This window comes from Talpa occidentalis, unplaced genomic scaffold, assembly GCF_014898055.3.
Source record: "Talpa occidentalis isolate TD23 unplaced genomic scaffold, MPIMG_talOcc4v2.1 talOcc4.9, whole genome shotgun sequence".
Taxonomy (NCBI): domain Eukaryota; kingdom Metazoa; phylum Chordata; class Mammalia; order Eulipotyphla; family Talpidae; genus Talpa; species Talpa occidentalis.
In genome coordinates, this window is record NW_023605305.1 from 102,241,192 (window position 1) to 102,262,498 (window position 21,307).

Genomic DNA, 21,307 nt, shown 5'->3' on the forward strand with positions numbered 1-21,307 from the left:
GCAATAATGTAGTCAGAATTAATAGGTATTGACTTCCTCGTTACAGACAGCAGGTGCTCACATAATGTCGTTTCACTCAGTCATTTCACTCAATGTCATTTCATTATAAGATTAATAAAAATAATCAGTTCTCAGTCAGGGCCACTGTCTGTGTGAAGTTTGCATGTTCCTCCCCAGGTTTTCTCCCACATTCCAAAGATGCGCATCACAAAGACATCCTTTGATTTGTCATGGTCATTTCAGTGTGAGTGAGTGTGGTGTGTTTGCCAGTGTTCCCTGTCATAGAATGGGATCCTGTCAAGGTGTGGGTCCTACCTTCCACCCAGCTGCCAGGATAGCCTCTGACTCCCTTGACCCTAGACTGGAATAATCAGGCAGGGAAATGAATGAATGAATGAATGAATGAATGAATGAATGAAAAACTATTATATAATATTAGAAGTGCTTTGAATTTTTATTTAGATGTAAGTTGATGTTTTTATGACCAGAAATATGCAGTAGAAACTTAACTCTTGTTTATCTCATTTAACCAGAGGTAAATTGGTTTTATTAAAGGTCATTTTGTTTAACACTCCAGTTTCCATGAATTTATTGGTGACATTAAATAAGGACTTATGGTATATTCCCCACACCTACTATTATGTTAATCTAGTTAGGATGCAAAGCTTGCATTAATGGATATGTTAGCTGGAAGGAATATATTTTGCTCTTGGTAGAAAAAAATAGGAATTCATTTTCTGTTTTTCATTACAGAATTAGAGGGTTTGTTGTCCTGCACCTTGCGTTCTATAGATTTAGAGTATCAGAAACCAGAATTGTGCCTCCTAGGAGTATGTTTCATGGAATTAAGAGAAAACTATTAACAAATATTTTGTGCAAAGTTTAAAATCCTGGTATTCATGTATTTATTCCCATTGTACCCTGTAGAATAGAATCTGAAATGAAACACATTATCTGAAAATATGGAGGCAGCCCAATGGGCTGTGGTAGAGAACTCTGGGTGCCTTGGTGGTGGGTATGGTATGGTAGCATCGATCTGAAGGGGTGTGATTCTATAACTCTGAATCATACACAGTGCCGTAAACCAGTGTTACAGTCACAAATAGATAAGTATGGGTGAATGGATGAAAAATGAATAAATAAAAGTGTTTGCAAGTTCTCATTTGTATGTAAAATGTATGTCTGTTTTTATCTCCATGTGTGACAGTACAAGAGCATCTCCTAAAAGAGAATTTTTTTTAGGAAGTGTGGTCGTTTTTTATTTTGATGTAATTTCAATTTTATAGAAATTTCTTACCAGATTTCTCCAACATTAATATTTTGCCTTATTTGTTTTTGTTTTCCTTTCCTCCTCTTTTTCTTTCTCTGTCAAATGTGTATGTATACACACACACACACCACATTACTTGTTGAACTTACCGAGTTGTAGGAATGATATCCTAGTGCTTGGATCTTAAATTGAGAATTGAATAATAAAGGTAATGATGCAAGATAAGAATCAAGGATTTTATAAAATAGCTTTTTATTGCTGATGACTATAAGGCAGGAAAATGCAGTGTTATCTTTGTTTAAATGTATGTAAGAAAGACATCAGCATGGTAATTCTTATATGAATATAAACATGAGGATAAAAGTTCCATCAGGTCTTCGGCAATGTCCTGCATGCACAGTCCTTATACTTAAGGAAATTGTCATTTTAGGCTCTCACTGCCTATTTATTGGCTAAATTGATCATATGAAATCCATGCCATGGTCAATCATGTACAAAAGAAAGAACCACATCCAGATGAACCAAAGTTCATTACCAAGTACCACGTAGGAATTCATATCTTCCTTTGTCTTTGAATCATTTACTCCATCTCTAGCTAAACTTTACCTAGGGCCAGAAATAAATGAAATTACCTCTAGTTAGAATTATCAAGTGTCCTGTGCTCAATTCTTATCAGCCTTGTTTGATACAAGTGTGTTGTTTTATTGTGTGCTGCTTATCACCCCAGTGTATTGCTAAAAATAAGGTGGTAGACAGCCTTATTCTGAGTACCAAGTTTATTTTTAGTGTTCTAACAACATATGGCATTGATAGGCAAACATTCAATTACTATGGCTAATGCTGAATAATTATAGTTTATGTTTTAAAAAATTCACATTTGAATGAACAGAAAATTCAAATTATCCAGAATTTAAAATTGCACTGCCCATTGCAATTGAAATCTCATTTATTTCTTTTAACCACTGTGACCACCTCAAAAATATTACTGTCATATTGACATTATTTGATCTTTACAATTAGAATTCATCTTTTTTGGGAAGTTACTGTTCAAAAGATTTTTTTTTCAAAAATAGTTGTGGCTTGATCAGTATGTGTAGGGGACCTCAAAAATGGAGAGGAATTGGGGCCTCTCTGGTGGCGCAGTGATTAAAGTCTCAGTGCTATCAAGCTATCACCAATCAGCCACTGAGGCATGAGTTTGATCCCTGGCCATGCAGCTACCCACATGGCACACATGTACTATACATGGCTAATAAAGAATGAATAATTCCAAATGATAGACATTCTGTGACCAAAAATTTACATATCACATTTAGATACCAAGTGAATCTTAGTCGTGACGTTAAGGACAGAGAGTTTTTCAATTTTCATTTCAGTTGATTCCTATTTGCACCTTCAAAACCATCATTGGATGTGAGCTGGCGATAGAAATAATTATTTTTGTAATTAATAAAATGAGGTAATTAAATAAAACACATATCAGTGAAAAGTATTACAAGAGGATGATTGCAATCATCGTATTTAAGTACAAGTAAAAGAATACACATCATTATGTGAGCCACCTCTATGTAATATAAAATTAAAGATAGTATGAAGTATGAAGAAACTATAACCTCAGAGCAAGGCACTATGAAGTCATTTACCAGACTTTTGAAAAAATTGGGGACTTTGGTTTGCCAGATCAAAGGGGAAAATACATGGCAAGTAGATATAGGTGCAGCAGGTACATAAAATGCTAAAACAGGTCACATGCAGAATGAAATTCTTGGATTGGTAGCAAGAGTTATCTTCAGAATTTTGAATGTGATAATTCATTATATAAAAATAATTTCTTTTAATATTCTGGATAAGCAATAGTGAAGTGATTCAGATATTTAAAATGTATAAATAAAAAACTTGATAATGTGAGTAGAAGTGTATATTGGACAGAATTCTTGCTGACTCATAAGTTAATGCCTATGAAGTGGATTCTCAGGATATTTGGCTTTGGAATTCAAATATGTTTGGTAGACAAAGATAGCAGTGTGATGATTCAGAGGCTATCAGTATATCTGTTGATATACTGATTAGAATTTTTATGAGAAATGACCCTTCCTAAAGAAAGACATGCAACCACCTTGTACTAAGGGAGAAAAACAAGGAAGATTGCACATAGTATATTGTACAATAATCTCATTTTTCTGCCTTTCCTGCTTTGCCAACCATTCAGTTTGATGGGCACACAACAAAACTCTGGGAATTGAGAACTGTAAACTACCTCAATAATCCAAAAGAAACATTATACCATTAAAAATATCTTCTAAGTCCAATAAGTCAGATAGTTCAAAGTACTTGATAACTCCTCTACTCTTTCCCTAGTTTAACTACTGTCTAAATTAAATATATATATATATATATATATATATACACACACACACACAGACACATATATATATATATATATATATATTAGAGTACAGAGTTTCTTTTTTTTAAAGATTTATTTGTATTTATGTGTTTAAGAAGTGGGGTGTAGGTCAGAGGTGCAGAGGGTGAGAAGATTCACCCTCTGAGTCAGAATGGGGAGCAGTGCAGGCAGATCCATTGCAATACATGCTGAGGGGAATAGCAGACAAGATAGGAGATGTATGCTGCGTCATGTGTGTCAACTCCCTGGCTGGGAATTGAACTCATGCCACAGTGTCTGAGATAGCGTGATAGTGTGGAGACTTTAATCCCTGTGCCACCAGGGAAGCTCTCTACTGTCTAATTTTTTTATATTGATGTATTAACTATATAAATAGATAATGGGAAACTTCTATCTTTTTATTGGACGTATTCAATATTTCACCAATGAAATTAATTACACTGCTAGATTTTCAAATGTTAAGCATATCTTGCAATCCTGAGCTGAATTTCATTTGCTGATGATGTATTGCCCATTTTATTTTGCTAGATTCTATTTGTTAATATTTTTTCATATGCCTAACTTTGAGCCTGTCTCCATTGATGGATTTTGCTCCTCATCATGTATCACATAGATCCACGCCTCTGTCTATGTAGGAAAATTTGTTTGTATGTTTACCATTGTCATGTATTCCATCAAATGTGTAAATTATGTTACTGTTCTTTTAGAATATATTTCATTTGATTAACATTATATAGTGTATTGATATTTTTTAGGTTTGATTTTTTAACTTGTTTTGTTATGGAGATATAACCAACACACTATAAAATCTACTCCATCTAAAGAGTAGAATTCAGTGGATTTTGTATATTCAAAAATCATGCAACCATCACAATATCAAGTCATTTTCCTCACCTCCAAAACATCTCCTACCCACAGCAGTCATACCTACTCCCTCCCCCAGTTGCTGATCTTTCTGTCTCTAGATATTTGCCTATTCTGGACATCTCATAAAATTGAAATCATACAATTTGTAAACTTTCATGCCTGACTTCTTTCACATTGTGTTTTCAATATATCATATATAAATATAGCATATATCAATATGACTATTTTCATATAAGTTATCTAATTTGTTGGCATATATTGTTGATATGGTTGTTGATATTTGTTTACTTATCACACTTTTATTTCTGTAAGGCTGGTGAATTTTTTCCATATTCCTGATTTAAATAATTTTAGTCTTCTTTTTTTTCTCTTGGTTCATTTAGCTAAAGGTTTCTCAATTTTGTTGATCTTTTCAAATAACCAACTTTTGGTTTTGCTGATTTTCTTTTATAGTTTTCTATTATCTACTTTGTTATTTACAACTAAGTTTTTATTATTTTCCTTTTTTGTTGCTTTCATTTTAGTTTGTGTTTATTTTTATATTTTAATTGGGAGAAATGTTAGATTATCATTTGAGATTTCACTTTCAATATAGGAATTTACAGCTATAAATTCCTTTCCAACCACTGCTTGAACTTTATCCCATAGGTTTAATACATTGATTTCATGTTAATTTATCTCAATATTTTCCAATTTCCCTTGGGTTTCATTTAAGTTATCTAACTGAGTTATTCAGGATTTTGTGGTTTAATTTCTACACATTTTGAAATTTCTCAGAGTTCATTCTGTTATTGATTTCTAATTTCATTGCATTATGATTGAATAACATACTTAGTTTTGATTACTTTTAAATTTAATAAAGTTTTTTTATGCCCTAGCATAATCATCTATCTGAACTATGTTCCATATGCATATGTGCTCCATATGTAGCTACCTTTGTTCTATGTATATATACACTATGAACTGTTTTACATAAGTCTTTAGGTCAAAATAGTTTATAGTGATATTCAAATTTCCTATTTCCTTACCAATCTTCGGTTTATTGTCCTAACCATTACCAAAATTGTGAAATTAAAGTTTCTAACTAGTATCACTGAATTGCTATTTCTTGCTCTAAATCTGTCATTTTTATTTCATGTTTCTTGGGTCTTTGTTGTTAGACATAATTGCTATATCATGGTAGATTACCTCTTCACTTTTATCATTATAAATTGTCTTTCTTTGTAGTGACAATTATTATTTTTTGGTATCTATTTTGTGTGAGCGAGATAATATAGTGTCTTTCTCTGTTTAACTTGTTTCATTAAGCATAATACACTCCAGTCTTTTTGTTCCTAGACTAGATGATCTTAAATGACATGTCTTCAAGTTTCTTGATTTACTTTTCATCTCAAATATCTCAGCTTATTTTAAACAGCATTAATACAAATCTAGAGTAGTCATATCTCTGGGAAGATTGAGACTATGATTAAGGTGTTCCCTTTTTTGTGCTTGTGCCAAAGACTTCTAGCATTATATGAAATCTCCTCATACCTGTCAAAATTCAACTGTCAATCCAATATAACCTGTTGAAATTATTGTTTACATCTCCCAAGTGATTTTTATGTTTTTAACCTCTTTAAGTTTTACCTGACAATTATATAGCTTAGTATTCAGTAAAAGAGTGAAAGGTATTATTTATATAGAAATTTCTTTAGGTCTTAAATTTAGATCCCTTTTCTCAATTTGCTTCACAAATTCCACTACCTCAATCCCTCTGAAGTCTCATCTGTCTCTTTAGACACATATTTTGCCTGTGATCACTTTCATTGCACATGGTATATAAATTGTCTTTCAGTAGAAAATCAGGGTAAGGGAAGGACTCCCCGTTTTATCTTTCTAAGTGATCAAAATCCTGCTTTATTGTTGTTCAGTATATAATAATATTTGCTTTATATTTTTAGTACAGTCTCCTATTTCTTTACGTTAGGGAAAAAACCAGTATAAAGAAGTGGAAATTCTTTTAAATGGCCAAATATCATTTCATTTATTTAACTAACCCTTTACTAATGGTCATTTGGGTCTTTTTGGAAATCTGATTCAAGTTTTTTTCTCTATACCAAAGGAAAGAAATATGGAACATTTGCAGAAATGGTGAAAGTATGGTACACTTTAGATCAAGTTATGTGAATATCCCTCTTTATCCTAAAGGAAAGTTTATTAATCCACTCAATAAATAAATGTTGGATCCAAGTATTGAGATAGCTACTATAGACAAAAAAAAAAAACAAAAAAAAACAGATATGATATACACTCTTCTCTATGGAACAAACAGTCCATTTAATGAAACACATAGTCAAACTAAACACAAAAAATATAATTACTCACTTTAAGTGTTAGAAGAAAATTTTAGAGTAAATTCTAAAAATTTATAAGTTGGAAATCAATCTACATTAGTGTGAGAGAGGGGTGTGTACAGAAATTCTTGTTTGTAGAAGTAACTTTGTGTTGAGACCTTCAATGTATGTGGAAGTTAATTAGAGGTAGGGAATGAAGAAGTGGTTGCTGGTCTGATATGAAGGATGAGTGAGTGCAAGGATTTGAAGTTAGAGGTCATGACATACAGAATATCTAAAAATAGTGTGTACTCAGAATGTAAAAAAGCAGGAAAATGTCCTGTGTCAACAGATAAAGATCTTCAGGCTTTCATTTTATAAATAATTGAAAGTTTCAAGAGGTACATGACATGATCACTTTCTATATTTAAAGCTTTTTGCATGTTTTCCTACATTCACTCATGTATCTCCCTAATTTCTTTCTTGGAAACCACCTATATTTCATCTTTCATCAGTAAGATGAATATCACAAGTAACAAACATTTACCTTTTTTCACTTCCTTATGTTTTTCCTTTGAAAAATTATTTCCTACATTATTCACTCATATAAACAACCACAATCTAGTATTTTATTTTGCATTTGTAGACTTCTTTCATTTTCAAGTAAACATGTGTCATATTTTTCTTTCACAATAACATCAAAAAATTATAAACACAGGAATAAATTTAGGTAAGAAAGTGAAAGCTTCTCTACAATAAAAACTATAATACATGGATGAAAGAATTAAAGGAGATACAAATGGAAGGTCAACTCATGTTCACAGACAGAATTGCTATTGTTAAGATATCCATTATACACAAGGTCATCTATATAGGAAATCATGAGTATGTGGTGTTAGGGTACAAACTTGGAGCCTATAGATAAAGAAAATCTGGAAAGCACCATGCCAAAATACTGTTATAAACTTCAAAGTTGCTAAGAGAGTAAATGTTAATTGATCCCATCACAAGAAAGAAATGATAATTATGTGATGAGGCACATCAAATATACCACATGATAGAGTGATAGCTAAGGTGATGGTAGTAGTCATACTTCAGTACGTAAATGTATCAGATCAACATGCTGTACGCTTACACAATATTGTATGCCAGATATATTCAATAAAGTCAGTACTAAATAAAGGAAACTCATCTGCTTCTGTCTCTTAGGGGTGCAAAACAGTGATGACAAAAATCACACTTAAGTTCTCATGCATTTGCTGAATAAATCAATAAGTGATAATATTTTCAATTGTAATTGATTTAGAAGATGCATGTGAGGAAATGGTTATATATGGTTTATATATTGTCTTATGCAAAATTGTTTAATTAAAATAAACTATAAAATTACCAAGAGAAAACTAGAAGGGTGAGCAAACAAATACAATGTGCAACAACTTAGATACTGACAGATATTTGTGGCAATTTAAAATAATCTATTTAAAATTAAATTTCAAATTAAACAGGGAAAAATTTAGGGATAAAATATGACTAATAATTTGACAGTGATAATCTATTATATAAGTCGTACATGTAATTTTTAAAGGAATTGGGATAATATAAAATTACAAATATGATGGAGTAAAGTAACCCTCAGAATTGCAGGTGAAATTGGAATTGCCAATTTGATGTCATCAATTGCTATTAGTTGGTTAATTATGTTAAGTTTTTATAAAAAATCAATATGCTATTTTATAATCTTAAAATGACCACATTTTTAATTTTTAATGTAACTAATGCTTTAAGGTCAAAATTTAACTGAGGTATTTAATTGGAAATGTAAAACATATATCTGAATATAGTTGGTATAATGTTGACCATAAAACATTTAATTAGACATTTTATTACATAGCATAATTATATAACAGTATGCCTACTAATTAGCTCAGGTCATCTAAATTCACTTTTCATTTGGTTTATCATTCTGAAATTTTTTCTGACCTGTCTTTATTTATGACATTTTGAAATACTGAAATATTTTTCTGAAGACACCCAAAATCAATAATTATTTAACATAAACACACAATGATACAGATTTTCTATCCCTATGAACTTTGGTCATAAATAAACATATTAAACTCTCTGACACCCTAAAATAAATATATTTAAAATATCTAATGTTTGCCACCCACTTTGTCCCCATATTTTTTGGGAGATCATTTAATGACGTCCTTCTGATAACTTAAGTAGTCCCAGTTTTTAAAGACCAAGGTCTTTATCTGAAGGTCACAGCCTTCATACAGTTCAGCCATCATAATATATAAGTTTGCCTTCATAAAAATAATGAATGGATTTGCGTCTAATTTCTGTGCTATCAGCAGCCACTTGAACTCCATAATTTGGACCTTATCCTCATTACTAGGTAGTTGGCCTGGATTCATGAGTATCTCTTGCTAAATCTTCTTTTCTTTTTGTTGCATCACCTCTTTTCCCTAGCTATCACCATAGATCCTAGACATTGGTCCCTGTCTTCAATACCTCCCTTCAACATCCATTAAGACACTGCAGTTGCATCATTAGAATGTTCTCACTTTGACTCCTGCATAGATTTTATGTGCGAAAACTTCAGGGCATTGACACCTGCTGAAATTTTCTTCCTCAGTTCTACTTTCCTTTACACATCCTCTTTACAGGTTTTAACGAAGGTCTCTGCCTTCTTGTCATCCTGTATCTTCTTACCATCTGCTCCTTGCAGCAAAAATGCAACTGTGGAAATAAATTGCTATTAATTAAGCCATAAATCTGACTATCTGGCATCTCCACCCCATCTAATAAACACAAATCCCTTAGTTTCTTTTCTGAATATTCATATATTTAATGCTATCATTGTTTTTATCTGGTCTTAGTTTCCTTATTTCCATTTTTAATTTTTCAAAAATATAAGAAGTATGAAGAATTAATCCATGTTTATTAACTAGTAATAATTTGATCAGACTTGTGTCAAATTTGGAGACTAAGGGAAAAGTTTAAGCTATAACACAACAAAATACTTAATCCAGTATTTCACTCGGGGAATACTGACAGGGATGTCACCTACTTTGCTATCTTTTCCTTCCTTCTTTTTTCCCAAACAAAGTGAATTTTACCAAGAAAGTATAAAAGAAAGTCATAGAAATATTATAAAGCACAATTTCATCTTTTTAAATAATTGAGTAATATTCCATTAACTACATAATTAAATAAACAATCGACAAGTCAATAAAATTTGAGGAAAAAATTCTGTTTTAAAACAAATATTTTAAGAGGTAAAGATTTTCACACATTTAAAATAAGGAAACTGTTAAGAGGTTACTATTTAAAGTATATCTACTCAAGGTTATAACCAAACATTTTACCTAAGGGATTCAAGTTTTGTCATTTTATCAGTTTTTCAGGTTAGTAGAGATTTAAAATCATGCATTTTCTACTTGAAAGATACATTTTATGAAGATAGAAATACTTGAATAATACAAAATGTGCAGTAATAAAATTAACATAAGTTTTCTACTTAAAAATATATTAAAAGTCCTTAAAACATTCCAGACACAACTTTACATGAAACAATTTTATTAGGACTTTTAATTAATATTCACATCAAAGTTGAAACTAAAATACAAAGAAATTGAATAGCAATGCTCATAGTAGTTATGAATGAATGGGGATTCTTAACTATGTTTGCTAAAAAATGAAATTTGATTTTACTTATATTGGTATATTTTCTTGGGTAACAGTGATTGCTTTATCTATTTCACAGTACATATAAAAATCAATGACTAAAATAAGTTTAGTACAATTTTAAAATGGAACAGGATCATGTGCTTAAATTGATATTTTTGAAATCTCTGTCCACAGCTCTTACCTATTATTTAGAGGAAATAATTATTTTAACTGTGGAATAGAGATTAGGTTATCTTCTAATCTGATTAAAGAAGATCTCTGAATTAGTAAACCCAAACCCTCATACCTCTGTCACAAAATATGTCACTTTCTAGTATCTCCATGTGTGTTGCTAATTTCATTCATTTACTGATAACACAAAAGTTAATTTAACTTTGTTCAGTTTCTTTGCAATTCATATTTAATATGCAAGTAAAATTAAAAAAAATCAGACATATTTAGACATACATGCAGAGTAAAAAAAGTAGAACATGAATATGAGTTTTCTTAAATTTCTCCTTTAAGGGAAATTCAGCATCTTGAATCCTACAACTCATTCTCATTTTTTATCTCATTTTAACTTTTTGCCTTGAATATTATTAACTTTTGACTTGAAAATGTACATTCTTATTCAAATTACTATCTTAGTTATACCAAACTACAACTACGAGGCACCAGAATTCTTAATTATGTTCATCTAAGGAAAGATGCATGTTTTCTGATTCTTTTACATCATTCAAAACTGATTACCATTCTGTTTATTTGAATATCAAATACTCTACTTTGCTCATATTATTCTTTATTGCATGCTTCTTTGATTTCATCTCATACATTGACTTCTATGTAATTAAATATTATAGCTATGGCTTCTTTTTTAAATTTTTTAATTTTATGTATATTTTTACATCATTTTTCATTTTTGAACAATGTATGCATTTTCATCTTGGTTATAGTCCCCATATAATTCCCACCACCCTTGTTTTGATCCTACTCCCTTCCCCCTTGCCCCCTGCCATGCCATGTAGTATGTCTCTGGTTTATAGTTGCTTGTTGATTTTGATTTTTACTTCACTAAATAAGGGACCAGGAAAAAGACTGATTATAATAAAGTAAAAATCAAAATCAACAAGCAAGTATGGCTTCTTACAATTACACTTTCTTTCACCAGACTCTTTTCTAGTACTCCATTCAGGGACTGCACACATAAACCTGATTTATATATATACACACACACACACACATATATACCTGTTTTTTAGGTATGTGTCAAATATGCAAAAACATTAATTCAATGGGATATGTGTACTCCTGTGTTCATTGTAGCACTACTACAATAGACACATTATGGGAACGACCTGACTACCCAAGGACAGATTAGATTAATGGTATATGTAGATTAATGGTATTAGTGAACTTATGCCATTTGTGACCACATTGATGGAGCTGGAAAGGATAATGCTAGGTGAAATAAGTTAGGAGAGAGACATATATCATTTAGTTTCAGTGATATGTGGAATAGACATTTTTAAAAAGTGTCAGACATAACCAATCCAATAATCAACACTAGAAATATGTCCTCAGAATTAAAGTTATCAGAGAAAGAGGTGGAGAGTAGGAAGCAAAATGTGGAGGACTGTAGGTATGTTGTTGGTGGGTGTGGTATGGTGAGTCATGTACCTAAAGAGGTGTATTCCTATGCTCTGGAGCACATACAGAGTTGTAAAGCAGTGTTACCACAATTAAAAACACAAAAAACTGTTTATCTTATTTCTTTGTAATGAATTATATTACAAACTGGTAAATATCAAGATTCTTTGATGTAAGCACTTCTGTAAAAATCATAGAACCAAACTAATTATATTTGGTGAGGGTTTCAGATTTCATAATATATAATACATAAATATATGTACATAACCACAAATATATAGCTTCAAAAATTCTCTCTTATCAATGTGGATTAAATATCTTTTAGATGTTATATATCACCAATATTTGTGCAGCCTGACCTCAGTTAATGCCAAAACTTTGACAATACAAACCATTTTGAATCTCAGTTAACAAAATAATTATACTTACTTAAGTATCTTAAATAACACATAATATATTTTTATTCCCTTTAACAAATGTATTGTGATACATTTTTAATTTTCCTTCAATTTATATCTAGCTTTATTCTTAATATTTACAGTGAACTCTTTCTTGAAATAGTACAATTTATACTATAGTAAATCTTTCTGATAACTTTATTTAACTATTTTGGTAATATAAAGTGACATTAATAATCTACAAGAAAATAAACTGTATAAAGCCTCGAGGGACAGTGGAAGTAAGCATTTGTTATGTGTGTTTGTTTTATGTTTCTAAATATGCCGTGTTTATGCCAAGCACTTTAGAGAAAGTGATATTTTCTAAATTAAGTGAAAAATTAAAATATAACAAAAAATGTGTTTTGAGTCATTTTCAGCTACAAATAGACCACAGCTTTATACCACAATTTTTGCAAAGGATATTAAAGTTTATTTCTTATACTTAGTAAATAAGAATATAGGGAATATCCCATTAAGATGGTAAAGTAAATGTTTCCACTTTTATTCTCTGAAACCAGCAAAATATGGCAAAGTAATAATAAAAATAATAAATTAACTTAATGAAATAGAGAAGTAATTACCATTAGAGAGTTTAATAATAAAAACAAATACTGCAAGTAAATTAAAATTTGGACAAATTGAGATAGAGAAAATATTTAAACCTACCTTTTAAAGAGATTGCATGTCAAGTAATGATTGCAGAATATAAGCAGTATAACTTTTTTTTAAAGATTTATTTATGCATACAAGAACTAGGGTACAGGCCAGAGGTGTGGGGGGTATGAGGATTAACCAGAGACAGAGTGGGGAACAGAATAGGCAAACTGACTGAAATACACTGCTGAGGGGAGCAGCGGGTGAGACAGGAGAGGTCTGCTGCACCATGTGGGTAGCTCCTTGGCCGGCTGGGTATCAAACTCGTGCTGCAGAGACTGCAGATGCTGCAGATAGCTTCATAGTGCTGTGCTTAATCCCTTGTGCCAGAGAGGCTCTATATTCTTTTGTGTTCTAAGGAATGAATCATATGTAGGTGAGCTGTTTGTAAATATCTTTCACTTTAATCTGATATTTTTCTGTTGCTGTTGTTACTTTTGCTTTATCTATTCATTTGTGTTATATGAAGGGTTTGTTTGCTTTTGTTTTCTCTTGTGTTTTATTCTATTTAATAAGAGGATGAATACTCTAGAATTTACAGTAAACTGACCTAAAGATTATTGTTGGATGTCTTATTATATTGGTGAACTCTGTGAAAAGAGATTGGTTGAATTTTGTTTTGAACCTTCATGAGGATTCCCTGTGCATAATTAACTCATTAAATAAGTTCACTGTTTTAAGTTCAAGGGTCAAGGATAGGCTAGCCACTATCCTTGTCCTTGGAGTGACCAGGGACCTCAAGAATTTTGACTAATTTGAGGCCTTGGTGCCTTTTTCTTGTTTGTCATGGGTTACCTCACTTTCTGAATGAAGTCTCACTATAATCCCAAACTTGTTTGGGATAAAAAAAATATATATAATTATATTCTAATTTTAGCAGGCAGGCTAAGGGGTGCCCCAGGAGCCCCCATACCTGCCTGCTCTAAAAGGTTTCTGACATCCACAACATAGAGACCAAATATACTCTTGGTACATAAGATCTTCTGCACTTTCAATTTTGCTGTGAATATAATACTTCTCTAAAAATAAAGTTTATTTTATAACATTAAAAAATTGGGGTACCCAGATGGTACTATTATACCTGATATAAAAGTTATATAAGAATGTTTACTAAGGAACACATTGCAAATAGCTATTGAAAATTTAAATTTTAGATGCTGAGTTATGAAAAAATTACAGTATACAAGTTGAGACTATAATGAACATAATCAAGGCAATGAAAATAATTTTGATTACTTTAACTGGTGGTATGACTATTCTGAGCAGGTTAGGGGAGAAGAATATATAGTATAAAAGATATATATCCTTATATACTTGTAAGACAAAATCAGTAGATAATGCTTAACATTGAACATCAAGACATAGAAGGATAAATACATGATATGAAAAATATAAAATATTCAAAATATTTACTTTTTGATTATAGGCTGATGGATGAAAAGTATTATGGCAGTAAAGTTGTTTCATTGTAAGCATTTATGATGTTTTAGATCTATAATATCATAAATATATACTTCATGTGCACATATGCTACAATAAAAAAATTAAATATGTTTGTCAATATTTAAATTTAGATGACATGACATTGCAAGGCTAGAGATACACAGATTAAAAATTCTAGGAAATTTAAATGGCCTGAATATTTCTTTAATTTCTTTCCAATTGATATACTTTTTATCACAACAAATAACATTCCACAATAAATATTTTTGGTAATTTTGTAGAGTGACAGAAGGGAAACATTTTTGAGATTTTTTGTTGGGAAAGTCCCATCTGGTGCTCTTATTATTTGTGTAGATTCTGAGCACTTTATGCATTGCAGCACCTGTCAATTAGCACTGAAAAATCCACAGATGGATTCTGGTTATTTCATGCATGTTGCTGCCAAGTATGTGCTTTTAATTTATATATACCCTCTTCACTAGCCAAAATGCTCCCATCAAAGGAAGAAAACTGTTATTTGAATCTCATATATTGTGGGTTCCTATGAGCTGACTACTAGCTGGCCACTCATGGGCAACTATGTCCTATTTGCTGTCTGCAAATTACAGCAGAGCATTCTTCCACCTACCTACGGAGGATAGCCCCATATCCCGAGGCAGACCTGGGACCACCTAGGCTGCTGTTGACCTGATTTTGTGGCTATCTCCATGCTGGTCTCAGGATAACTCTGCTGTGCTAACATCAAATACTTTGCTGATGCAAATGTCTCTTTACATGTGGTCACAATGTCCCCTTCTCTGTTCTCTGTCGTCGTAAAACTTTGTCCCCCATTCCAATCCCACCCTCCGGACCTTACTCCTCATACATTGTCTCATGATCAGTTTTTACTAGTCTGTATGATTTCAATAAATGGCGTAAGAACTTGGGCTGGGCCTCCCTGGTGGCGCAAGGGGTTAAGCACCGGACTATGAAGCAATTCACAGCCTCTGCAGCACGAGTTCAATCCCCGGTGGGTCAAGGAGCAACCCAAATGGCGAGGGAGACCTCTCCTGTCTCGCCCACTGCTCCCCTCAGCAGTGTATTTCAGTCAGTCTGCCTGTTCTGTTCCCCACTCTGTCTCTGGTGAGTCCTCTCACCACCCCTCCCTCCCGCATCTCTGGCCTGTACCCCAGCTCTTGTATGCAAAAATAAATAAATCTTTAAAAAAAAGAAAAAGAACTTGTACTCAAGGAGCAGAGTGTTACACTGCAAACCTGCTCCAAGACTTTTGTGTCCCTCATAGTGCTTCCCACTGCAAAGTGCCAACAAAGTTCCTGTCCCAACAAATTGTAACTCAAAGTAAGGGATCTCAACGCTAACTTTCCAATAGGATCATTGTACAAGTTAAGGGATTAAGGTCAGTGATAACAAGAAGTAGAATATGTAGCAAATACTTGAGGTCTCTTTAATTACCCAGGTATTAAAGACATTTTGCATTACTAAGGCTTATTTTGTAGGCTTGCAGAAAGCATTATTTTCTTCTTTGTCCAGATGCCCTACTTCCATTATCATCTTATCTTTTATTTGTTGGTGATTTATTCTACGTGATATGATAAAACTTCCCTCCAAATTTTTATAGACCGAAATCATTCGCAATAACAGAAAAATTTTGCACTAAAAGAATTTCTACTTCATTGGTTTGTTTCTTTGTTGACAACTTACTGTAGAAATGGCAGGTCAAATTCTTTGCTCAGGGCCTCTCTGGTAGCACAAGGGGTTAAGCACAGGATTATGAAGCTATCCGCAGCCTCTGCAGCATGAGTTCGATCCCCAGCCAGCCAGGAAGCAACCCATGTGGTGCAGCAGACCTCTCCTGTCTCGCCCACCGCTCCCCTCAGCAGTGCATTTCAGTCAGTCTGCCTGTTCTGCTCCCCACTCTGTCTCTGGTGAATCCTCTCACCCACTACACCTCTGGCCTGTACCCCAGTTCTTGTATGCATAAATAAATCGGTCTTTAAAAAAAAACAAAATTCTTTGCTCACTAACCTGTGAAAGAATACAAAAAGGAAAGGGTCAGTGGGGATGTGTGATGATACTGATCCAATCTCTTACTTTTTCTACAAAGCCCCTTTTATTTATACCAACTGGACACCTACTCATTTGCAATTTACTGCTCTGATTATAAAGGACATCATGAGAACCATAAACCCATAAATTCTTTTATTTTCTTCAATTAAGTGTTGAAAACTTGCCTTCTGTTATTTATGCCTATAACTCCCACTCAGAGTACACTCAGAAATTTCCATCAAGCTCATATCTATGTCTAGTTTGATTTAGCACTCTTTAGTAATACTTTTTCTTATTCCTGATATGTGACATGATATCCTGCTCAAATTGACTAGTTATGAATAATAAAGATAAATTGATCTATGTTTTCTTTATTATTCATAATTAGTCAATTTGAGCAGGATTGGATTAGTATCAGGATAAAAATAAGTGAATTAACAACTTATTACTAGACAGGAAGTCCCCATTGGCATCGGTTGAATGGTGACATAAAAATACAACCTAAAATTTGTCTGTGTTCCTTAATTTCTACTACTTAACACAGCATGTGATTACATTTTCTTAAAGTTTCAACTATTCATTTTTTGTTTAGTTAACATCACTTTCTAGCTTACATACTTCATGATATGTTTCTTAATCTATCTATCTGTCTATCTATATATGAAATTTGTACTTGACATTTTGTGATAGAATTGACTCTTAAATATAGCTGCTATAAAGAATTATGGATTAAATCAGACATGTAAAAATACCATTTTAATTTTGAGGCTATATATATATATATACACACACACATTAAAACAACTGGCTGAAATTGTGAAATACTCGATCTACCAGTTAAGTTGTCTACATGATGCTAAACAGCCAGCAGCTTGATTGATATTTGTTCCCAACCAAATGCATGACTCTATAGAGCCACTGTTGTTTTCTTTATAAAGAACAAAGTTTATCATGTCATAACTCTGCTTAAAATCTTTTTATAACTTAGAGGGTAACATCCAAGATTCTTAGCTTGAGAAAAAAATGCTTTTCAAGAAATGTCCACAATTTACATTTCAAACTGAGTTCTTAATCTTGCTACTCACTTTCCCCTAACCATTGTGTTGTCAATGACACATCCCTCTGATATTTCAGGCACTTCCATAAGTGTTTTCTGTGGGCTTTTCTGTCAGCATTCTCCCAACATTACCTGCTATTTCCACTTGCTTTCTATTTCACCTAGCAATTTCTTTATCACTCTTTAAATCACAGCCTAAAGGATATGCTGGCATTTATGTCTTACTTTACACCCTTGCCTCTGCTCAGTCCCATTTACTTCTATAAAATTTTTATTTGGGACATAGTAAATAAATGATCAATGTTAAGTGGATGAATATGTAAATGAATAAATTAACAATTTGGACAGTTATTTACTTTTTAGTATCTGAGTCAACATTCCTAAAGTTAGTTACATATCAATTGGGCCTCTCTTATTTGAACTCATTTGGAAGTATGACATACAACTTAAATTTTGTGAAAAAAAAGTGAGATTTCAGTAACAGCATCTTTATCTGAGGTGCAGTGTTATAAACAACAATTTAGGGAATCCGGGCTTATTGCTCTATTTTTTTCATTGTGGGCATTTTATTTAAATTTTTGTAAGTTTGAGTATACCTTTAATACTTTTCTCCTTGATTTTTTTTTTTTTTATATATAATCCTCAACCTTTCTTCACGGTGATTCTGGGACAAAAAAATTCACATAGAATCCCAGATAAAGTTTAGTGTATATTGTTGAGATTTTAAGAGGTAGGCAACAAGTAAATTCCTTCTATTTTCCCCCCTTGTATTTAATATCATTTTTTTTTTTTTCACTTAGACCTGAAGTACAACATTCTCCTGATTTACTTTATTTCCCTGGCCCAGATTTTTTTTTTTTTTTGAGATTTCTTCTCACTCCTCACACTTTTTTTAAAAAAATATATTTGATGGTGTATCTATACTATCTATACCATATCTTTTTTTTTTAAAAGATTTATTTTTATACAAGAACTGGGGTACAGGCCAGAGGCACGGGAGGTTGAGAGGATTCACCAGAGACAGAGTGGGGAGCAGAACAGGTAGACTGACTGAAATGCACTGCTGATGGGAGCAGCAGGCACGACAGGAGAGGTCTGCTTGTGCCATGTGGGTTGCTCCCTGGCCGGCCGGGAATTGAACCCCTGCTGCAGAGGCTGCAGACAGCTTCACAGTGCTGCACTCAACCTTCTGCACCATCGGGGGGGGGGGACTCACTCCTCATACTTTTTAACATTACTAGGTCATTAGGTTTGGTCCTGCGATGTCTGTATTCCACACTCACTGTTGGATCACATTCAGCCTCATGGCCTGATAAATGTTATATATGGATAGTGCTAATATTTCTCTCTTCCTAAACCCTAGTGCCCACTGCCTACACTACATCACTACTTGTATGAACAATAAATATTTTAAATTCAACCTATTCAAAACTGGACATCTCTGATCATCTCCTCTTCCCAGTACTTGTGCTCTTTATTGCTATAAGTTATGGCTATTACAGTCTTCTAATTGCTCAGGAAAACTGAGTAAGTATATAAATAAGCAAATGAGTGAGTGAAGAGATACATGATTGGTAGTTAGGTAGATAGCTAGGTAGGTAGGTAGATAGGTAGGTAGGTAGATAGGGTAGGTAGATAGGTAGGTAGGTAGGTAGATAGATAGATAGATAGATAGATAGACAGATAAACATGATAAACAAAGAGACATAGGTAGGTGGGATAACTAGACAAGCAGAGTTGGTAATGTCTTAAAATCATCTCTCCTATATCCTACAATTCACCAAAACATATATAATATAGTTCTATTTTGTACCACCATTATATGTATCTTCACCCTGGAGGGGATAAAACCATCATTTCTTTGCTACATTTGTTCAATAATCTTTTATCTGGTTTCTCTACCATTTTACATCTGTATAGTCTATGTTCAATTTAGCAAAGTAATCCTTTTAAAACAAAATGAGATCATGCCACTCTGCTTAGTTCCTCTAATGGCTCAGCAATCTCACTCAAAGTGAAAGTCACTCCTTTTGCAATCATGTACCTCAATCTGTATTATCTGATACAGCCCAATTGCCTCTCTAACCTTTTATCCTTCCTACCCCCCTTTTTTTAACTCCACTCCAGCCACAGTGAACACACCTTTCTGTTCCTCTGAGTTTCCAGGAAGGACCTGCATTAGACCACAACAAACCTGTTTTTCATCTATTTGAAAAGTAATTTGTTTGGTTATACAAATAGCTGCTCCCATAATATTTTTTTCTGTTTTTTTTTGTTCAGTTGTCACATCTTTAATAAGACCCTTTGTGGCCATGCTTTTTATAAAACAACCCTTCTTCCCTGATCTATATATTCTTCTTCCATATCTTATTTTCCTGACTAACTCTCATAATCTCCTAATGTACTATATAAATCTCTTACTTAATTATCTATCACCCTCTAGTAGAAAGTAAGCTCCACAAATGTTTTGTTTTGCTAGAAATTCAATCCTATTTTTGAATAAACATCAGTGTATTTTCCTGAAAAATTCGAACTAGAAAATATGATTATAATTTCTAAGAAAAAAAAAACTTCAATTACAAACTTCAACATTTGAACTTAGATAAAAACAACTACAAGCTTCAACTAAAGGGTAAATATATCTAAATTGACTACAAGAAAAAATACCAGCACTCACCCCTTTAACAGGTAGATTTGAAAATATAAGAGAAAGTAAGACACATAGTTATTTTCTTCAACATGGAATAAAACAGCACTTCTTTCAAATAGAAAGGTTTAGAAGCTCTCCTACCATATTTTTAAAAACACACTTCTCCATGGAAATTTATGAAAGGAGAAATCAATGTTTTCCTGCTATAGATATGACCATAAATTAATCAGAGCTAAAAGGTATCAGGTCAATTTGTTTTCAATCGTCGTATGAAATAATTGAAAATAAAAATACAACAACACTTTGTTTTCACATGTGTGGTCATGCTGTTATGGAACACAGATGACATGTTGGCATATTTCCTGTTCTTTACCTGCATCCACAATTTCCATGTGAACATTGCTGGTTTCTGGAAGGGGTAATTCTTTATGTAGTCATTCCCTACTTGTTTCAAGTTATTTTGTATTCCTGACCCCAGTAACCAAATTATACTAATCCTTTCTGTTTCCCAATATTGCCCAACATTGCAAATATTCCCATACATTTTCAAAACCCTCCTAGGTAAGCATTTGAAACTGATTTTCTAAATAAAATGTTAAGATGATTACCTCATAATGACATAAGTCTATTTCAATAAATCAAGATGATGGTATGCCTCACCAGCAAGTGCTACCAGAAAACACTTTGTAATTTTACTGTTTTAGGCTGATATAAGTAAATTACCATAACATTCCCTGGTTTAAGCAAGTGTTCATGACTGTACACATTCATCTCTGTTTCATAAGCTTTAACTTGCATCACAGGAGACTTAATTAGAACTGCAATAATTAAAATCC